Source organism: Galeopterus variegatus, unplaced genomic scaffold, assembly GCF_000696425.1.
Source record: "Galeopterus variegatus unplaced genomic scaffold, G_variegatus-3.0.2 Scaffold564, whole genome shotgun sequence".
Classification (NCBI taxonomy): domain Eukaryota; kingdom Metazoa; phylum Chordata; class Mammalia; order Dermoptera; family Cynocephalidae; genus Galeopterus; species Galeopterus variegatus.
Genome location: NW_007726675.1, coordinates 343,799 through 364,171, shown reverse-complemented (window position 1 = coordinate 364,171; position 20,373 = coordinate 343,799). Strand labels below are relative to the sequence as shown.

Below are 20,373 nucleotides of genomic sequence, written 5' to 3'. Positions count from 1 at the left end.
TTCTCACTTATTGGTGGGAGCTAAAAATAAATAAATAAATTCACTCACACACACACAAAATAACTGGGGGGGGGAAGAAGATATAACAACTACAATCCTTTGAAGTTGTTACAACAAGCAAATGGAAAGGACATTGTTGGTTGGGAGGGGGGAGAGGGAGGAGGGAGGGAGGTTTCGGTGATGGGCCATAATAATCAACCACATTGTATATCGACAAAATAAAAATTTAAAGGGGAAAAAAAAATCAGGTAGCAGGTTAGATGTAGCCCACAGACCATGTTTCACTGACCCTTGCTCTAGAATATAAGAGGGTTTTAGGGTCACAGTGAGCTATTAGTGCAAGGTGCAAAACCTACTAGAGCACAATCTTTTAAATTTTACAGACAAAGATTATTTTTACATATTTTGGACTTGGTCATGTTCAATGTCTTGGTACAGAAGTTGGGTATTATAGGAGATGGGTCTTTTACTATGTCTATATAAGAATTACAAAATTCCTTTTACATCATAATTTGTCATTTTTTCCATTATTTTCTTTGTCTCTTCTACCAGCACTCAGTAGCGGGGAGAGAGGGAAACTGAAATTCTTTTTTTTTTTTTAATACCAACTAACCTTCCTTAAGTGATACTATGTGCATGATACAGTGCAGAGTGTGTGGGGGGATACAGAAATAAATAAAAGTGTAAAATTATAGTAAATATTAAAAGCAACAAAAATTTAAAAAAATAAAAAAGAAAAGAAAAAAATTATACTACAAAGCTATAGTAACCAAAACAGCATGGTACTGGCATAAAAACAGACACATGGACCAATGGAACAGAACAGAGAACCCAGAAATCAAGCCATACATTTTTGTCATCTAATCTTTGGCAAAGGTACCAAGAACACACACTGGGGAAGAGACTGCCTCTTCAGTAAATGTTGCTGGGAAAATTGGACATCCATACATAGAAGAATGAAACTAGACCCATACCTCTCTCCATATACCAAAATCAACTCAACGTGGATTAAAGAATTAAATATATGTCCTGAAACAATAAAACTCCTAAAAGAAAATATAGGGGAAACACTTCAGGAAGTAGGACTGGGCAAAGACTTTATTAATATGACCCCTGAGGCACAGGCAACAAAAGGAAAAATAAACAAATGGTGTTATATCAAACTAAAAAGCTTCTGCACAGCAAAAGAAACAATTCACAGAGCAAAAAAACAACCTACAAAGTGGATAAAAAGTTTGCAAACTATGCATCCAGCAAAGAATGCAGAATATACGAGGAACTCAAACAACTTAACAGTAAAAAAACAAATGACCTGATTTAAAAATGGGGAAAGGAGCTGAACAGGTATTTCTCAAAGGAAGATATACAAATGGCCAACAGACACATGAAAAAATGCTCAACATGACTCAGCATCAGGGAAATGCAAATCAAAACCACACTGAGATACCATCTCACCCCAGTTAGATGGGCTATTACCAAAAAGACACAGAATAGCAAATATAGTGAGGATGCAGAGAAAGGGTGACCCTCCTACACTGTTGGTGAGGCTGTAAATTGGTGCAGCCATTATGGAAAACAGTATGGAGGTTCCTCGAACAACCACAGATAGAACTGCCATATGATCCAGCAATCCCACTGCTGGGTGTTCACCCAAAGGAATGGAAAGCATCATGTTGAAGGGACACCTGCACTCCTATTTTTATTGCAGCTCTATGTACAACAGCCAAGATATGGAAACAACCTGTATGTCCATCATCCAATGACTGGATAAGGAAAATGTGGTACATCTACACAATGGAATACTACTCTGCCATAAAAAAGAATGAAATACTGCCCATTTTCAGCAACATGCATGAAGAGAAAATCATGTTAAGTGAAATAAACGAGGCACAGAAAGAGAAATATTGCACGTCCTTACTCATAAGTGTGAACTAAAAAATAAATTTTTAAAAAAAGACGGAAAGATACAACAATCACAATAATATCTGGAACTTTCAAGAGGACAGAACAGAACTGAGGTTATGAAAGGTGGGAAAGGGGGAGGGGTAAGGGAGGAATCAGTAAAGGGCCATGAAAAATGATTACATTGTATAACATTGAATATACTAATTATCCCGATTTGAGCATCACATTCTACACACAGGTAATGATATTCCATTTTGTATCCCACAGATATGTATATCGACTATGTTACAATAAAAAATTTTTTTTACAATAAAATGCTAGGAAACGTTCTCATAAAAATAAAAGAAATAGGGGCTGACCAGTTACCTCCATTGGTTACAGTGCACTGTTATAACACCAAGGTCACAGGTTCAGATCCTTGCACCAGCCAGCTGCCAAAAAAATAAAAGAAATAAAACTGACCACAAAGATGAGTTGGAAAACCCATTGGCCTGCAAACTATATGGCCCAGCAACAACACCTCAGGTGCAGACCCCACTGAGAAGCATCTCCCAGTCACCAACAGACATGAAGGAGGATGCTCATAGCCGCTTCATTCATAACACAAGTTGGAGGCTGCCACGGTGTCCACTAACCTGTGAACAGATAAGCAAAATGTGCCGTGCATTAGGAAGCAGCCACAACTACACACAGGAACAGGAGGAGCTTCACAAGTACAGGAGCAAAGAAGGCTACATCTTCAATACAATTCCGGTTAGAATGTTCACAAGCTCGCACAACAGACCTGTGGTATTTAGAAGTCAAGAGGGGGTCACCCTGGGGGTGCGACTGGAGGAGCACAAGGGGGCCTGACGCCTTAGCTGCCCCACTGGGTTCCTTCCAAGAAAATGCCCTGAGCTGGGCACCCTAATGACTATGAACTTTCACATTATATTCTTGTAAAAAATTCACTCAAAGCAGACATGCAGTTTCTGGGTCCCTTGCCCCCTTCTTCCCAGGACTCCTGTGAGGGACACAGGACAACCATACCCCTGAGCTCCAGGCCCTGACACCCTAGGTCCCAGAACCTCAACCAGATGCAGTCAAAACAAAACCTGGGCTCGCTTCCAGCCATTCCCACAGCGCTGCATGTCCCCATCTAAAAATAGCACCAATAGTCAAGCCGTTCTCATCTACCCTTAACCCCACTCCACATCCAATCCATAGACAGTGCTCCCTTGACCTGAAAACACACCCTGGACACATCTCCTGTCCATTTCTACCACAATCTCTCCAATCTAAGCAATACCCACCTCTGATCCTGACCTCTCCAACAGCCTCCTCCCTACCCCCAACCCAGCCTCTGTTCTTGCCTTCTGGGGTGGAGATCGCTGGCTTTCTGTCCCAGCATCCATGTCCCTTCATTCTCACTAACAGTACCCTGAGCTTGCTTGGGTTGGCACTGTGCCCAGCTCACTGTACCACCCAACTTCTATGGTGGCAGTTCTAACCAAAGAACTGTAAGTGGTGGTTATCAAACAGGAATTCAAGGAAAGCTCTTTAAAGAAGGCTGACTCAGCTAGAAATTGCGTGTGCCCTCAGTCCTTCCTCCTGTCACTGCCTGGAACTCAAATTTGATGGCTGGAGCTCTGGTAGCCAACTTATGAACGTGAAGATAAAGGTCTCATCCTAAGAACAGCCAAGTTGAAACCCATAAAAGCTTGGGACCCTGACAACATAATGGAGACTTTGTACCTGCTTTCTACTTTCTATCCTCTATTCCAGACTTGTTAAAAAAACAACAACAACAAAAAAAACCAAACTGTTAATCTCTCTAAATAACTGTTTTTCAGATTTTGTTAGCAAAAGATACAATTCCAAACTGATACAACAATCTCCCGACAGTCCATTCACCACACAGTAGCAGCAGCTAGATTAACGTTTCTTAACATAAATCAGATCATGCCATTTCCCCACGTGAAATGTTTCAACACCTTCCCATTTCTCAGAATAAGACCCCCATTTTAAGTCATGGCCAGCGAGGCCTGGGCAATCTCACCGCACGTTCTGTCCAACCTCTCCCCTCTCACGCTCCATCTTCCTGTCCTGGCCATACCTAAATGCAGAGCTTGGCCTCTCTGTGAAGCTGTGTGACAGCTGCCTCTCCTGCCTGTCAACGCCATTCAGAACCTTTCCAAATGTGCCTGTTCCAGACGCCACCCGTGTAGATCCCGTTGCCCAGTCTCATTAATCTACATGAAAGGGTTTTCCTCTGTATGACTGACAATTGATTTGCAGTGGCTCCCAAACAGGAGATAGCTTCATATGCTCCAAATGAAGAAAAGTAAATTACAGATTCAGATTTTCTAAATTTCAGGCGTACTTGTAGTTCTTTGCCATACTGGTGTCATTTATTGTTTGTAAAACAGAAGTAGACCCGCATGGACTACAAAGTTGTTATAAGAATTCTCTGAGATGTAATTATGTATCAGACAATTATACCAGATAATGATATATAATTAATTCACGTCTGATCGTGATGGTGTTCACTGCTGACAAATGCAAAACGGAAGTTGTGCAAAGTCGGAACCAACCAGGCCTGGCCCCACGGAACCCACAGCTGGAGGAGGGGGCTGCGTGGAGACATTCCATAAGTGGTCCTGCTGTCCTCACTGTTCCCAGTTCTTCCTGGGTGTGATAAGAGACACGGGGGAAAGGACGATGGCAATGATGATGAGCTGTGCTCGGAGTCCCCTAAAAATCCCATTAAAAACCTTCTACCCCACCTTTTGGAGCCATGGTTCACTGGCTTCTTGGCAGGGTGGACTTTTCCCATTCCTTGTGACAGACATCATGCCACCAACGAGAGCTGGAAGCAGCCACGTGGCTGCGCAGCCCCATCCCTCTCAGCAGCAGAGGCTGCACACTCACAGTGAGAGAGATCCCGTCTCATGTGGGACAAAGACACCAGTGGCCGAGCTGAGTGCTGCACAGCCCCAGCCACCTCCACACGCTCCCCCAGTGTGCACCCAGCCCTGGTCCCAGCCAGTGCCAGGCTGTGCCAAGGGGACAAAATGGATGTGCCGCCACCCCTGCCTTCCCTCCCCCAAGCCCCATAGCCAGGCAAAGGTCCATACGCACAAAAGAAATGACGGCGGACCGAGATGTAACCAGCGACGGTAACACAGAGGGACGATTTCTCCCAGGAATTCTCTATCTAGCCAAATGATAACCCGTACGAGTGCAGCACAGAGCATGCTTCAAACCCACGAGTTCTCAAAATTCTTACCTCCCTGACGCCTGCTCAGAAAGCTGCTGCTGAAGGATCTGCTCCATCCAAACAGTGAGCTGTTTCCCAGGCATTTTTCGTAGGAAGCAGCCTCCTGTGTGTATGGAGCAGAAGCACAGAGGAGGGAGCCAGGGCAGTGGAGGCCCCAAAGGGGGACACAAGGGACTCCTGATAGGGCCCATGAGCTGGCTTGCAGAAAGAAGAGCTTTAGAGATCTGGCAAAGATGAGGATGAATTAGTAACAGATAGGTAAAAAATGAGGCAAATACTAACCCAGGGGAAGCAAACATGTTCCAGGAATGAAAATGTAAGGAGACTGTACTTATCACAGTCCAACTACGTGGCCCCAGTGACAAACACTGCAAATATGAGGGGTCTTTGAGAAATTCATGGAAAGATTTGTACTATCTTCTAATTCTATTTTCCCAAAAACTTTCTGAAGTGCCCTCGTAACTCCATTGGGAGGACGGAGAAGGGGACGAGCAAGGGGGGAGGGGACAACAGTCAAGACTTCAGTCCTCATCTTCCATCGTAACACAGTATCTCACATGGGGGCATCAGGCAATGTCAGTCGGTTAGCCAATTTGAAGAAAAATATCAAAAATGGCTAAAAGCTGCAATTCACTATCTCAGGGCAGCACAAGGGGGGCAAAGGGTCGAGACTCGCAAGAGCCACTTTCCCTCCTGTGCCGTATAAGAACTACTTCACTTTAGAATGACGTGCATTGCTTACTTTGAGTAAACACATTAAGTAAAGAAACTCCAGCTCCTGGTTCCTTGCAGCCTGGAAGACAGCAACTCAGCAGAATGACCCCTGCAGGCAATGCCGAGGGCCGGAAGGAGCCAGCTGTGGCAAACACTTCTGCAGAAATAGATGCTCTCCGAGCAGCAGGAGCAGCAGCACAGGACTGAGTGTCCAATGCCCGCGCGACCCCTCCTCAGGCCACCTCACAGTCTTTGCACGCACTGCTCCGTCTTCCAGAACATTCCTTCCCCAGGAGCTGCTGGTGGCTGGCCCCTTCCCAAGGCCACCCCCTCACCGCCCACCCCCAACCTCCCCCACTCCTCCTGCTCTATTGTTTTCCTGGCACATGGCTTAAAGACTTGGAAATGTCTCCAGATTTGGTCCCTTCTGGGGCAGGGCAGAACGGGGCAAACAAAAGCATTCCAGTTAGAAGACTAAGGCCAGAGCTCGAGAGGACGAAGCTGAGACCTCAACAGCAGAAAGTCTCACAAAAGAAATCCCCAGAATAAACAGAGATTTAGAATAAATCTTCTGACAGCATTCACGACCAAAGCTCCAGGAATGGCTAAGCTGTCCCTGAATAAATGTGCCTGAGACAACATGTCTAAGCGAGTTTGAGCAGATGCCCCAGTGGAAGCCAATGGCTCCTTCCAGGTGGTTTTAAGTGACTAGTGAGAGTGGTCAGGAATTGCTGGTGTTCACTCAGGTTACTCAACTGGTCACAGTGAAAAGAAGAGACTTTTTTCTTAATCACCTTTACCTTGGACCCATCCAGCCACTGCTATTTAGGAGCCAAGCAAGTGTAAGCAGAGCACACCTGGCTTCCAGACCCATCTTGCCAACACATGGAGTTTCCCAGAGTGGATTTTTATCCAGGTCTGAAGCATATTATCTCACAGCAGACACCAGGTTCGCGATGGTCTATATCAGACTCTGCCTCTCCTCCCAAATGGTCTTTAGAACAATCCATGTGAACAGCCAAAGGTCAAGAAAGGTCTGAGCTGCACACAGCTCCTCCCGGTGAGCGGAAGGGTTACACAGTTTGCCTTATGACATTGGAAGGGTTTGATGGTTTTTTTCCTTTGGCAGCAAGCACACATTGTTTTGTATAATTTAGAAATTGCTTTAAGCAACGCACATCACACCCATACAGATACACTGCCCCATACTTTCTAGAAACAGTGGTTGCATAATCACTGACGGATGTCACATTAAGGATCTCACTATATATACTTAAATTAAAACAACTAGATAACCTGGGTACCCAAGGCATGGAGAAGGGGACTGGACCCCCCTCCCACAACCAGGCACACTGTGCCAGTGCCTTGGGCCCCACCCATGGACCCGAGGCACGGAGCTGGGAACCAGACACTCTCCACAACCAGGTACACTGCCAGCGCCAAGGAGCATGCCAAAAACATCACCTACATGTGGATGGCCCACCACGATAACCATGGCTGCCGTGAAAGCAACTAGACACCACAACCACCACACAGATGGTCCACCAGCCACTGCAGTGCATTGACACAAGGAGAGTCACTAGCAGAGATAAAGAAGAGGATGTCTCTCTCCACAAAGCCCATTTCAGAGTGACAGAAGCAGCATCTGCTCTATGATAATACTGGGGGACCTGATCTCACCTCTCAGCATTGGACAGATCATTTAGGAAACAAATCAACAGAGTAACCATTATTCTTTCAGAGGGAGAGGAGAAATCTAGGGTAATTAGAGGGGGGAGGGGGCGGGGGAGAGACTGGATAAGGGGCATAAAGAATAATTATGATGTGTAACCATAATAATTGTGCTAGTAATATTGATTTGATCAACATATCTCAATGTTGACCCCAAAAATATGTATAAAATTTTTTTTTTTAAAATGGATAAAATGCCCAATTTGCTGGGTTTTTTTTAACATTTCTGAGAAGCAAAGGTATCCCGCTGGGAGCTGAGCCTTATGAACCTGCATTTTGCTGAGACAATGTAAAATTGTTGCCCTTTGCATTCAGAAAGAAGGACTTGACACAGGAGCCCATTAGAAAGACATGGTTATGAAATGTCACTCCCATTGCTCACACGTAATTGGGCTGCTCATGAAGAGTGTGCTAGCCCACTTTAAATGTCAGGAGAATGGAACTCAGAGGGGGCTCTGAGCCCCTCACTCACGTCCTGTCAATACTTGCCAGATGGCAGCTCTCCACCCCGGAGTGGCCTTAAAATCAAGGCAGGAGGCTGCAGCAGAGAAAACAGAGTACCCAGCAACCAGTGTGTATGTGTATGAATACGTGTGTGTGTGTGTGCATGTGTGCATCTGTGTGCACGTGCACACACATGTACATATCTGTGCATGTGTGCGCGTATGCATGTGTGTGCCTGAACATGAGTATACATCTGTACATGTGTGGTGTGTGCATCTGTGTGTGTGTGTCAATGTGCATCTGCATGTATATGTTATACATGCATCTGTATATTTGTGCATCTGTGTCGGTATTTGTGTACATGTGCATGTGTACATATGTGTATGTGTGTGCACATCTGTGTGCGTGCCACTCTGCTTCAGCACATAAACTCCAAAATCTAGTGTTGCATCTTAAATGTGAATGGTGACTGTCAGCCAGGGTGCTATACAGCAGGAATCATGAACCACTGCTGTCTGGAGAGTGTCTACCCACTCATGCCTTGGCTCCTTCCTGGGATCAGCCATGTGGCAGTTGAGGTGGATCATGAAGAGGACACTAGTCACTACCACAGAGGAGATGTCAGTTCTCCTGCTAGCAATAGGATGCTAAACCGATGTTAACACACCTTCCCCCTGAAGGAAGACAACACAGCTATAAGAAAGACTGACGCAGGTCTGCATGGACCACCCGTAAGCAAATCACACATCCTCCACCACACCTGGAAGGCGGATGTAGAGCAACATGCGAGGTATGGCCTGCACTGCGTCATGAGAGGCTGCATCGGTCTACACATAAACACACACACGGACACACACAGACACCAGGCAGAGACACACACCAACACACACACACACAGACACTAGACAGGAAGATACATGGACATGGACACACATTAAACTGTTAACAATTGTTACCTCTGGGGGGGAAGGAGCATGGCCAGGAAACTCAATTTTGATGTTTCTTTTTAAAACAATTTTACTTTTGTAAAAAACTTTAATTCATTAAAAAACCGTGTCTCATCTATGGTATACTCAAGCCAGTGCATCAGCAGTTTAAACCCCACACATTAACGTGTGAAGAGTGTGTGTGATGAATCGTCCACGTGCTGACTCATTTCTCGGTTTAGGTTTAGGTTTCCTGCCATTTCTTTCTCCCTTCTGCATTTACATAAAAAGTGAGAAGTGGCTTTTCTTCCCAGTGTGTCCTCCATGCTTCTTATGACGGCAAAGTAAAAAATAATGGCAAGAGCCAGTCCTCGTGGGCTCTCACAGTGAATTCTCTTCCTACTTAATACTGAGTGGATTAAATTATCCCTGCTTTCAATTTCTAAAGATCCTAAAATACTTTTTCTAAACAAAGAATTTGACAAACAAAATTCAAAGACAAATGACCTAAGCTGGGGGGGACTAGGGGAAAAATACTTGTAACGTAAGTACCAGCACTTGGAATTTCTCACAAATAAAGTGATATAACAAATCAATAAGGAAAATAGAGCCCCCACCCCAACGGACCAGATAATTTATAAAAAATATATGTATACGAGTTTAACCAGCCAGTAAACATAGAAAACACTAAACCTTCCTAGAAGGGAGGCTGTGCTAATTAAAACCCCCGACCTAACTGGCAAGCTACGTGCTCACAGTGGCAGCAGGCGGGGTGAACACAAAAGTGAGCAGTGGCGCCGGAGCCTCCTACAGAGCAGTCGGGCTGTGGTCTCGCAGGCTCCATTGACTACACATGAGTAATACGAAAGCAGCGAAGGAAAGCTGGGGCTCTCCTTTAGGTTTTTACAAATTAAACTGGTTATTTTTCTTTCCTTTAAAACTGAAATACATGGCTTGGAATTGACCAAAATTAAGACTCATCAAGGAAATGCCCCACGTCCAGGGTAGGGTGACATTGAGAGCCTTTTTTTACACCATATCTGACCAACTACCCCTAACGCCCCCCTAAAGAGGAAAAACAGCTTCTCGGTGCCTATGCCAGGGGCCATCAGCCCCACGAGCAGCACAGAGAAGCTGAGAGAGAGAGAACGGGAAGAAAGAAGAGGAGAGGGGAAAAGCGGGGGGACAGGAAGAAGAAAGCCCGTCCACGGGTCAGGTGCCCAGCACCCACCTTCCAGTGCCGACCCCAAGAGGCGGCAGACAAGTCTGAATTTTTGCCCCAAGGAACGGCAGAGACCAAGTACCCAACCGCCTGCCCGATCCAGGTGAGGCTTCTACAAGACATCGACTTTGCTGAACTGGGAATATAGATCATGAAACAAAATGATTTTACCTGTATTTTGTGTCTCTTGAAATGTTCCAGTCTTTTCTAAAAAGAAGTCTTCAGAAATCTTTGCTCTGAAAATAATAGAAAACAAGGATATCTAAGCCTTTAAATTGTCCATTCTCATCAATTCAGCGTCACTTCTGGAAAGGCACTGAAAACAAATTCTTGCCATTTTTTTAAACTTCTGGACTCCCTGGCAGATGACCTTCCGACCCAGGACCAGCATGGCTGGCGTGCACTGCTGTCTGTGCAACCACTTACCCGTAAACTAAGAGGAAGTACAGCCCAGCACACCACCCAGTGCTGGGCAGGTCCTCAGGACTGACTGCAGCCACTGTCTTACAAAACAAGCTATTCCAATATAACCCACCATCACAGTCAGTCCATGCATCAAACAAGTATCATCTAATTGTCTGTTAACTTCAGATACGTATCCTGTAAAACTCACCTTCATGAGGCACCAAAGGAAAAAGCAGACACACGTATAACATACCTGTATATACAAGAACTAAACAGATGTTTATCTTCCCCTTTGTTTTAGGCGGTTTTTAAGCCAAACAGAAAAATGTCCACCATGGAGTGGCAATGTTTCTGCAGCACGTCTCTCACCACTTTACAGTGTGGGATAGAGCCCTCAAAACAGCGACCCCGAAGCCCAGTACTACCACCAACAATCAGACGAGGAGAATCAGAATCAGCAAGCCAGAAGCCACGCATACGACTGAAGCCGGTTCACAGGCTGGCAGAACAGAGGCTGATCCTTCGTGATTTATTTAAATGATCCACGTGTCTGTTCAACCCTGCTATGAATGAGGCTCCAGCACACTCAGGGCTGGGGAGCATTTCTGTTGTTCCCTTTTGCTTTTGGAGCTTATACAATCCCTGCTCGTTTTCTGAAGGCAGCTGAGAAGGAATGGCTCTCTCAGGAAACATAGGTGACGCCCCATCCCTCCCACCCAGGCCCCTCACTCTCCAGCTCCCACTTCTGTACACCCCCTGCCTGGCCCTCCCAGGAACGGAGCCTCGGACACAGCCATCCAGGCACAGGACATCCAGTGACCCTGGCCCCAAGTGTCTGACACGTCCTCTGAGTCCTGAGCAGGCCCCTCAAGTTAGCAAATGTGCCACCAGAACAGTGATCTGAAATGAGCAGCACTCACCAGGACCCACCATGGCAGGGGTTTTCCCTCCGGCAACAGCTACCTCTTACAACCAATTTTATAAGCAAAAGTGTCTTCACGTGAGCAGCTACGGAAGGAAGCTTCCTGGAAAAGGCCACATCCACCCAAGACCTGGAATCAATAGCTCTTGCTGATACACTGCAGGAGACGTGTGGGCACAACCGCTGGGCAGGCAGTGTGGCACGTCCCACACTGCTGTGGGCACCTGTAAAAGCACCACCTTGACTGTTCCCACAGGGTTTTCTGGTCACACGGACAGGTGGGGGGAAGGGAAGGGGACAGCAGCGGCCTGTAGACTGTGCTGAAAACATTTCAAGGGAAAAAAGGTAGGGATTCACACATAAATAGGGGGTTTAGATAAATAAAGTGACTGCCACGAATTTTAAAGCTGAAAACTTCTGTTTTCTAGAAATAAATAAGCCTTTGTCACTCTTATAAATAAAAGCCCAGAACTGCTCATTCTGTGGCTGGAAAGGACATGGATCATATTCATCATAATTTCATGGTGTTGAACAACAAACGACAGCAGTTTTGGGGTACCCACGTGCACGCCTCATTCTAGAGAGCCTCAAACAACCCGGTTTGAGCACTGCACCCTCCTTCAGGCCCAGGGTCCACATCCAGCCTCCCAAACCGCTTCTGCCCCCAGTGCTGAGTAATGACACAGACTTCCGGGGCCTCAGTGAACCAAGCCCCGGTCCCTGAGCTATCTGCACTCTCACCAGGACATTTTTTCCTTCTTCCTCAGCATAAAACCCCACAAACTATAATTAGTTATCACCACAGCAAAGAATGCAAATCACCTACCCCTCACTCAAGTCGTTACTCATCAGACTGTTTCTACTCTGCATCTCCCAACTCCTCATCACACGCGTAGAGTGAATTCAACGGCCCATTCACACAAAAAAAGAATGCAATTAATCGGAAGAGAGAGAACTGTTTCCCTCACTCAGGAGCAGCCCGGCCTTCACTCCCCTCCCTGCACACCCCCAACAGCGCAGGAGGGCACTGGGCACCAATGCCCAGGCCTTGAGAGCAGTTATTTAATGACCACTGATGACAGCAGCAGAGCCTAGGGCCACAGCCTTGTCTTGCCTCCATTCTGCAAACGTGACCTCCCCTTCGCCGTGCCCGCCCCTCAGCAGTAGCCATGTGCTCTTTAGCAGGCAGACAAGACACAGGTGGGCTGGGTCAGGAGTTCCTGGGTTCCAGGCCTGAATTCTCTAAGTTTTGTGTTCTTGGGGAAGTAACTGATTCTCTCTGAGCCTCTCTTTCCTCATCCAGAAAGTGAGCATACTAATGGTACCTACCTCATTCGGTTGTTAGGAAGACCCATGACTAATCTATTTTGAAGAACTTAAAATGTTAGATGTTAAAATCTTAGATGTTAGTGTCTGACATCTAAAAAAGCACCAAGAAATATTCATGATTATTCTTACCACCTATGAAATGAGGCCAGTTAAACCTGCCTTGCTAAGAAAGACTCATGGAGATACAGCAAACAGGATGCAGCTATTAGCACATCTGACCCCACTCTCCATGCACCAGTGACCAGGGGCTCCACCAGCCTCCTCTTGCATACATGGGGGCCCAGGTCCACATCCACAACTCCTGGGAGCAAGGCAGCCTGCTGTGGCTGTGGATGGGACCGTGAGCCCCTCTGCTTGACCTCCTCACCCCAGCCCAGGAGCAGGTGAGGAGGTGCCTGGGCAGAGATGCAATGGGGGACACTCCACTGCAATCAGCATCTTAGCACGTGCCCAATCGGTGTGGGACTGCACATCACAACATGACCCCACTGCACAGTGCTGAGAAGGGAAACCATGAGGCTGGCTACAAAGTGCATGGTGAGGGGCTGGGGGACAGCGTGCCCGCTCATGTCCTGGGGATAACATCTGCAGAGATACCACGTCCAGACCCCCCTCCACCCCTGACCAGCAGTTCTCCAAGAATTCAGTGTGGATATACCCCACGTGTGCAGGATGCCCTGAACAAGGCTATTAATAGGAAAACTCTGGTGACATCTAGAAGTCCATCAGTGTGTGTGTGTGTTTCTGTGTGTGTACATATATATATATGCACATATGTAAACTTTCTGTGTACAAACTGTGGCACATCCTTAAGACGGAATACCATGCAACTGCTAAAAAAAAATATAAAGCTGTCATTGATATGAAAGGGAGCTCAAGATCCACTGTTCAGTAAAAAGTAGGGTTCCCATTTGTATAAGCACATGGTGTGCAACCATTTGTGTGTACGTGTGTGTATGTAATTAATTAAAAGGACGATTTGATTAGATCAAATTTTAACCAAGGGCTTGCTGGCCATGGATGACTACAGAGTGGATTTTATCTGCAATAAAGGATGCAGATAAAATTTTTCACAAGTTGAATCTTTCAGAACTATTTGAATTCTAACCTTAAGCAAGTGGGTTTTTAATTGAAATATTTTAAATCTGATATCAAAAGTAAGATATAGTAATTGTAGAAACATTGAAAAATTCAGAAAAAGTCAAAGAAGAAAACATTTCTGACAATCTTAAGAAACAGGTTATCATGACTATTAAAATAAGATCCCATTACTTGTGTCTTTTGAAGTAACTTTACGAAGTAGATTTCATCAAAATGGAAGTTTCCAGGAAGAGCACACAGACTGAAGTACGTTTCTGGTCGTTCTGACATTTTGCTGGAATTTGTTGTTCTAAGACATTTCTGACTCGTTCACTCAACAGTCACCTCTGCAGTGCACCGTACTGTGCCAGGTAAAAATGTGCCGGTTCAGATGATGACAGCAGAATTCCACCCCGTCCCCGGCGTGGGGGTGTCAGGCCTCTGTGGCTGTAAGGACAGCAGTGGGGATCCCTCCATGCTCTCTGACATGGGTGGTGGAAGGGGCAGGCTTGTAGCCAAGTGGCAGCAAGGTCAAGACTGAAGCCAAGAAAGAGGATGGAGCTGGCGCCTGTGGGCTGGTGGGGGACGGAGGACCCCCATGTGCACCTGCGAGCTTCCGCATGGAGCACCAGCTTGTGCATGTGTGCCACACAGTGCTCCTTGCGTCCTGCAAGGGCTGTGCAATATTCCATAATTAAACATAACAATGCCACACATCCACATTGTTTCCAATTTCACACTTAAAATTCATTTTTAAAGACCAATTTTAACCAGCAGCAAAATCTGACCAAGAACCTTTTCTATCTGGAATGTTCAAAGTGATACCGAAGTTCGGGTACCATGTAGAGGACACCATGAGGCGGCCACGGTGGGTTCTGTGGTTGCACCCTTCGGAGCAGTGAGACAGAGACTCAGACTCAGGGCTTTGACACGTCAGACTGACTGGCAGTCCGTCTACTGGAAATAATCCATGAGGCGGCCACGGTGGGTTCTGTGGTTGCACCCTTCGGAGCAGTGAGACAGAGACTCAGGGCTTTGACACGTCAGACTGACTGGCAGTCCGTCTACTGGAAATAATAGTGCATAATTTCCATGATTTATTTTCATTCTACTCTCTTCTAAATTTTTCCAGATAGTTGAGCTAAAGTAATTTTTGAAAAGTAATACGATCCATCCTATAAAACACAAGTCACCTAACACAAACATTTTTTATAACTTCTTTCAAGCCAATTAGACACTGTAATTAAGTGCTTGTTTATTTTCCCTTGAACCAGAGAGGCAGCACAGTGTGGTGGCTGCGGTGGGGGCTCCAAGGCCGGCTTGTTCCAGTGCAGATTCCCCAGCTGCTGTGTGACCTAGAAGAGGCCACTCCCCCCCACCTCCTCAGCACCTCCCCTCCCTCAGCTACTCTTCCCTCCCCAGCTACTCCCTCAGCACCTCCCTCCCTCAGCTACTGTTCCCTCCCTCAGCTACTCCTCCCTCCCTCAGCTACTCCCCCAGCACCTCCCTCCCTCAGCTACTCTTCCCTCCCCAGCTACTCCCTCAGCACCTCCCCCAGCTACTCTTCCCTCCCCAGCTACTCCCTCAGCACCTCCCCCTCCCTCAGCTACTCCCCTGGGAAAGAATACAGTGCAACCCCACCTCTAGGGATGATACTGCACAAATGAGGATTTGTAAAGCACATACACACACTACAGAAGCAAATGTTAAATAAAACATTACGAACAGGCAACACAAAATGGTACTACCCCCCAACATACAGGTGGGCACACACCAGCATGGGGAAGGTCCAACCAGAATCCCAACAGCCACACTTGGCCACATCCCAACAGAAACGAACACAGAGAGAAGGAGGTTTCCTCAGGCCAACATCAATCCCCAGGCTGGTTCTAACTCTGTGATTTATGCCTAAATTGAGAGTTTCTCTTTCTAAAACCTGTGTGACAATGTTGGCTTTTACTGCTCCCCTCAGCTCACTAAGTCTGAAACAGTTTACATCCGAGAAGGTTCCTCTCACTCCAGACTCGCTCAAGTCCCCTAGACTTGGTCACCCCAAGAGTGACCTCTGCCCTTTCTCCTCCTGGGGTGTCTGACAGGCAGGCCCCCTTGTCCACGCCTTTGGGGATGCCCCTAAGCCTGCTCCCCTCCCTGCACCTACAGCCAAAAGGTTGGCCACAGTGGACACTCAGCACCGCCAGATCACACAGACCCGAGGCCCCGAGAACCGATGAGGGCCCAGCATGCATGGAGCTACCCGCCCTGACCCATCAACTCTCTTACCATGATCCTACAGCGAGCCTCCTAAATCTCCTTCCTGGCTGCAACCTGACCCACCTCTCCCCAGTGTCTCCCACTGCTCTTACACCCAAGCACAGCAAGGCCACCATTCCACCTGACAGCTCTCACCATCACCCACCCATGTGCAGCCTCCACCTGGCTCCTGCTACCTGGGATGGGGAATGATGGTCACCTTCTAAGAGTCTGCCCTTCTTAAGCCCACCTCCCACCCCCGTGTCATCTGCAGGGAGCTACCATGCTTGCTTTCTTAGATGTCAGCTCATGCCATGCTATTCTCTTGCTCAAAAGCCTATTTCTCTCCAGGGCTTGCAGAAGCAGGCCCAGCCCCCAATTCAGTGTCCACGGAGGATGCCCTACAGTTGCTACACACGCCTTCCTCCCTTCCCATGGAGCTTTGAATATATACCACGGCCCAGACCCAGCCCCCAACTATTCTGATTCAGCAGCAACCAGGCTTGCGAGGGTCTGTAGAGCAGCCCATGTGGCAGGCAGCTATGCCTGACAACCAGCCTGCACTCCCCAGACTGCCTGTTTTTCCTGTGTCCCCAGGCCTTGCTGCCTCCATGGCCTAGGTCCCCATCCTCCACCAGTGTCCACCTGCTGAAACCCTGGCCGCTATGGCTTGGCTCACAGATCAGGGTGACCAGAGAGCTGCCCTCAGGGAAATGGAGACCTTGACTTTATGGTCTTGGGAGAAAATGTAAGCAGAAAGAATAACTAATATCCACCAGACTGTGAAGGTGAGAAGTGCCCATTCACGAGAAATAAGCAGGCATCCTGCTGAGTTCTGCCAGTGTCAGGCTGTGAGTCATCTCAGGACACTGCATGAAGTACGGCACTGACAAATGGGAGGCAGGTGCTCATCGCACCCACATTCGTTAACTCCCTGGGGTGTGCATGTAACCGACCCTGGTATTTGACGTCTGAACTAATCCCCCCAGTGTGGGGTAGGGACTTGAGCAATGAAAGCCCACAACCAGCTGCCCCCACAAGGGGGTAATCTCAACCATGTGGACACTGGCTGCCTCCCTGCCCCTGCTCCCCAGCACCACAGTGAATCTTTCAAAGCCCCGAGATGGGTTTTATGGCACTGCCAGGAGGAGGAAAAACAGGCTCATAAACATGCAACAATGGTCTGGAGCCACTCTGAGAGCTGAGACTCCCTCCTGGGTCCTGCAGTGACCCCAGGGCTTTCAGTAAATCTTGGCCCTGAACTTCCATCACACAAGCAGTAGGATGGGGCATGGCACCACAAGGAGGGCCAGAAAACACTTGCTGTGGGATCTGGGCAATGTGTGCTACGGCACAGCTTCTCTCCAGTCATGCCTTGACCAATGCTCCATGTACCCGAGACAGCAGTGCCCACCCTCCCTCTTCAGGGACACGGCAGGGACAGGCGATTCAGAAACAATGGCTCCTTCTTCCTCGCCATTTGCCGGCAGAGAAGGCATCACAGAATCTGCCAGGACTCTCCAGATCCCTGGGCTCAGGGCTGTGGGCCGATGGGGCAGTGCCCTGTGCCCAGAGGAGCTCCTGATTCCCTCGACCCCAGGGCTTTCAGTAAATCTTGGCCCTGAACTTCCATCACACAAGCAGTAGGATGGGGCATGGCACCACAAGGAGGGCCAGAAAACACTTGCTGTGGGATCTGGGCAATGTGTGCTACGGCACAGCTTCTCTCCAGTCATGCCTTGACCAATGCTCCATGTACCCGAGACAGCAGTGCCCACCCTCCCTCTTCAGGGACACGGCAGGGACAGGCAATTCAGAAACAATGGCTCCTTCTTCCTCGCCATTTGCCGGCAGAGAAGGCATCACAGAATCTGCCAGAACTCTCCAGATCCCTGGGCTCAGGGCTGTGGGCCGATGGGGCAGTGCCCTGTGCCCAGAGGAGCTCCTGATTCCCTGCACATGTCTGTAGGGGAGTGCGTGTGGCTTTGCCAGGGCACCGACCCTTCTCCGGGCTGGGGTCCTCCTGCCCCACTGTCCCCAGCCCCAGTCCCGCTGCCTCCTCTTTTGGCTGCAGTGTGGGCACAGCAGGAGGGGGACAAGCCCAGGAGCCTTGGGATGGGCCCAGGCCCAAGCGGGGATTTCTTTTTAAGTTTCAAAACCACAAAATGCCACTTTCCTTGCTTTCATATTTAGTGATCCCTTAAAAATATACACCAAAATTACGAAGTCAGGCCAGGTTGACCACAGGTCATAGTCAAAATGGAGCTGGCAAGGGCCTGAGTCCACAACATGCTCTCTCCCTCGTGACCCGCCCTCCCCGGAGGTGGAGTTGCCAGCTGTGGGTCCGGCGTGGCGAATCCACGTGCCCCAGCAAACGCTCCGTGAAGGCCCCAGGTTCATCTCACGCCTTCATCTCACTCCTGGAAGGGAAAAAATAACGTTCCCATTTCACCATCGGGGGCTGCCCACTCCCATCTCAGTGTGGACTTGCAACTCTAGCTGTCTTACCATTTTGTGCAGACACTGCCTGTGTGTGACCTCAGCTGAGTCACTGCCCCTACCTCCCTCAGAGACCACAAGAGCTTCACCTGAGCCCTCCCTGCCAGGAGGAGCAACTCACAGGTGGCAATACTTATCATTTTGAGACTCGCCTACTTCTTGACCATATTTAACCAAACCAACCCAACACTGGACCGAGTGGTCACTGTGGGCGGGTGAACTGGCAACACAAAAGCACTCAAAACGAGATGGCGTGACAACCACGCACCTGGCTGTGATGGGACACAGCAGACGCTGATGGCTGCACCCATGTTCAGGAAAGACCTCGGCCATCCCCTAACCTGGGAAGCAGTGGGATTTCCTTTTTGCCACTAAGATACTTACTGTCCAATTGTTTCCATGTTTGTGGCCAGAATTTCAATCAATTTCTAGTTTCCAAATAACCAGAGGACATTCTAGTGGAATTCTGCAAACCCAATATTGGATCACAGCTTGATTCCCTGTAATCTGATGAATTATATCCAGTCCCTCTAATCCGATTCACTCGGACCCATCATTTCTCGCAGCTCAGGGGAACTGATATTTCTTCTCTCATCTTCCACATGCTTCCAGCCCAAGCAATGCAGCTCCTCAACTCTTCTCTGGGGCATCACAAGAAGGGAGACAATCTAAAATGACACAGTCCCTCGAGTCTGTCTGACCCCACACTGCTGTAGATGCTGTGAGAAGGTCGACTGAGGACGGGAGGACAAACCTTTTCCAGGAAGGTGTGTGATCAGGGCAAGATGGACTTACTGGAAAAACACAACCCCCATGTCCCTCGAGACAGCCAAAAGGGGTCTGGGGAGTGACCTCTGCTGTCCTCCCATGAAGGAAGTAACCATGTGGCTCTAGTGCCAGGGATCTGCCTGGAGCCTCTGCCCACATTCCACTGCACTGATAACCCAGAACCCGGCCCCACCCTATTATCCTGGAACCCCCCAGCTGGTGGCACCTAATCATGGGATCCAGTCAGGCAGACTTCAAAGACCCCAGGCCTAAGGGTCTGCGGCCCGGCTGGTCTCACAGCGGTGACTGTCCTCCAGTGGGCACATGGTTCCACCATGGGTGAGGGTTCTTCCCCAAGCTGTGTCACCTTCAAGATGATTCAGAATGTGTGAGACATGGCAGGTCACACACAGGAAAGAGGTTGTGAGTCACTGTCACCCAACACCAATGCACACGGTCATGTTCCAGATCCAAAAGCTGCATGGAGGGGCTGACTGACCATTGCTCTGTCTCTTTCAGAGCCCAGGGAGGAGGAAGTTTTCCTTCCGGGACGAGCTGGACTCGCCGCTAGGGACGACATAGGAAGGATGTGTGGATGAAGCGAAGTTGTCTCCTCAATTCAAGCCAGGAGAGACAGGCCTCACAATCCACGGGAACCCAAATTAACTCAAAAATCTAGAAGAGGTTCTAGAATATTCTAACACCTAGATAGCTATGCTACCACCACCGCCTCCCACAATGGCAGCCACACCTACAGCTGGACTGATGGCTCTGCCACCCTGTCCCTGCCCAAGGACGACGACTTGGCCCTGAACGAGCTCCGCATGGTCTGTGGCCTCTGCCCAAGAAGTGTTCATAGGCGGTGCTTCCTGCTCCAGCTCCTGCCTGGCTTCAGAGTGCCCTCTCTTCATCCCACCCA

The 20,373-nt window shown here is 48.2% G+C and overlaps 1 protein-coding gene across 1 annotated transcript in view; it reads right to left on the bottom strand.

Moving 5' to 3' along the window:
* SEMA4D (sema domain, immunoglobulin domain (Ig), transmembrane domain (TM) and short cytoplasmic domain, (semaphorin) 4D) overlaps positions 1-10,401 on the bottom strand; it is a 46,959-nt gene extending 36,558 nt beyond the window's left edge. Inside the window, exons 1-2 of the mRNA XM_008570043.1 lie at positions 10,373-10,401; positions 2,272-2,336 (exon numbers count right to left, since the gene is read on the bottom strand). The gene's annotated coding sequence lies outside the window, so the exon portion shown is untranslated. The remainder of the gene's footprint in view (positions 1-2,271; positions 2,337-10,372) is intronic.
* Positions 10,402-20,373: the final 9,972 nt, after the last annotated feature.